This window comes from Capricornis sumatraensis, chromosome 2 (assembly GCF_032405125.1).
Source record: "Capricornis sumatraensis isolate serow.1 chromosome 2, serow.2, whole genome shotgun sequence".
In the NCBI taxonomy this organism is placed as follows: domain Eukaryota; kingdom Metazoa; phylum Chordata; class Mammalia; order Artiodactyla; family Bovidae; genus Capricornis; species Capricornis sumatraensis.
Window position 1 is genome coordinate 210,267,410 of NC_091070.1, and position 2,186 is coordinate 210,269,595.

Genomic DNA, 2,186 nt, shown 5'->3' on the forward strand with positions numbered 1-2,186 from the left:
GCAGTTATTTCTAGTGGGAAGATAATTTTGACCCAAATCCAAGGATAGCTGTAAGCAAGTTACAGTGTCATATAAGGTTTAAGATAACCATGTTATCCTTGAATTACATAATTTTTGTAATTAGTTTTACCAGAGATAATTTCAGGAATTCTGAATATTGTAACTGGAGCCTAGCCTAAAAATCACAGGATGCTGTGGAAAAGATGCACAGTGTTTATCTGAAGTCATTAGAAAGGTAAACGGTATTTTCTTCAGGAAACACTGTTACAAGTAGTTTCTTTTGCTAAAAGTTGCTTTTTAAATATCTATCCACCACTAATTTAAGACAACTATGCTAGATTAAGTTGTTTCAAAGTAGTTTATTTAGGGGTTCCATTTTCACTCCTCAATAGATTTTATGTATTTCTCATATGCTTCTTCACTCATTAGTGTTCATCTAGTTCTGAAGGGTTACTGAATGTCATCTTGATCAGCCAACCATCTTCATAACAAGACTTGTTGACAAGTCCTGGATTTTCTGCTAGAGCTTTATTAATTTCAGTTACTTCTCCTGATAGAGGAGAATAGAGTTCACTAGCAGCTTTCACACTTTCCAAAGCACCAAACTCCTCTTGTTTGTTCAACTTTGTCCCAACTTCAGGCAGACTACAGTAAACAACATCTCCCAAAGCTTCCTGTGCAAAATTGCTGATTCCCACTGTTCCAACACCATTTTCTGTTGTTACCCATTCGTGTTTTTCTGTGAATTTCCGCACCGACAGCAGAGCAGGGCCGGTGCGCAGCGCCCGGACGGCACCCGCTCGCAGTCCCCAGGGCCGCAGCGAGCAGGGCGCGCTGGGTGCCGAGATGGCGCGGAGGCTGCCGACCGCGGCCCGCACGCTCCGCACCGCGCGCAGCGCCATGTTCGCACCTGGAAGGCAGATTCTTAACCACTGGACCACCAGGGAAGTTCCTCATCCACTTTTTAAAAAAATATTTAATTTAATTAATTAATTTGGTTGCACTGGGTCTCAGTTGTGGCATGCAAGATCTAGTTCCCCAACCAGGGATCAAACCCAGACCCCCTGCATTGGGAGCACAAAGTCTTAGCCACTGGAACACCAGGGAAATCCATTCATCTGCTCTTTAAGATAATCTTTGGCGGAATTTCCCGCAGTGTGGCCAACCTAAATACACAAATAAGATGATTTTTTTACCAAGTGATATAGGCACCTGCTTTAAAATTCCATAGGGACAAAAGAGCATGCAATGCAATGTCTCTTCTGCCCTGCCTCTCGGCCACCCACTTTCCTTCCCCACTTCTCTGTGTGTCCTTCTAGAGACATCTCAGTGCCACAGCCTCGTAACTGTCTTCCTGCTCATACTGTCTTCCTGGCCAACCTAACTTCCAATTCTGCCCAGCTGGTGTTTCACCTCCAATCATGTTACCTTCTGACTTAACTGATTAATTATTTTTGACTGAGCTTTGTTATGTTGACGGAAGGTCTTTGTTGTGCAAGCAGGCTTTCTCTAGCTGCAGGAGCTCCTCTTCACTCTGGTGTGCAGGCTTCTCGCTGTGGTGGCTTCTTTTGTTGTGGGGCACGGGCTCTAGGGATGCAGGCTCAGTAGTTGTGGCCCAGTAGTTTAATTGCCCCAGCCTGTGGAATCTTCTTGGACCAGGGATTGAACTGTTGTCCCCAGCATCACAAGGCGGATGCTGAACCACTGGACTACCAGGGAACTCCCTTACCTCCCAACTTAAAGCCCTGCAGTGGTTTCAAAGAACAAACTTCCCAGCTAATCAGAACACAGGGCACTTGCTGCCTGATTCTTGCCCAGGTTCTGGGACACTTGGCAAGTGTCCCTGCTGGTCTGACACTCAATCACAGAAACACAACCCTCCTAGTATCCCCCTCACTCCCCCAGCTGGCCTGGGGTCCACGCTCTTGGTCATGTTTCCCTGTCAGACACTTACTGCACACAGATGGCATCTGTGGGGTGCCAGGCACTGCGGCTACAAAGGACACAGTAGGTAGGCAACCAGACAGGAAGGTCCCTGCTCTTGTGACTCAGGTTCTGGCAGAGGAGCATTTAATAGACAAATTGTTATGATAAAGCATCTGTTGTGTGAGGGTAGGTCCAGAGCTCTGGGGTCAAAGAAGGCCACCTAGAAGAAGACACATTTAAGACCTGAACAGTCATCAGCC

General features: G+C 46.4%; 1 pseudogene; it reads right to left on the bottom strand.

Annotated features, from left to right (window-relative positions):
- Positions 1–425: 425 nt before the first annotated feature.
- LOC138095879 (glycine cleavage system H protein, mitochondrial pseudogene) lies at positions 426–902 on the bottom strand (annotated as a pseudogene).
- Positions 903–2,186: the final 1,284 nt, after the last annotated feature.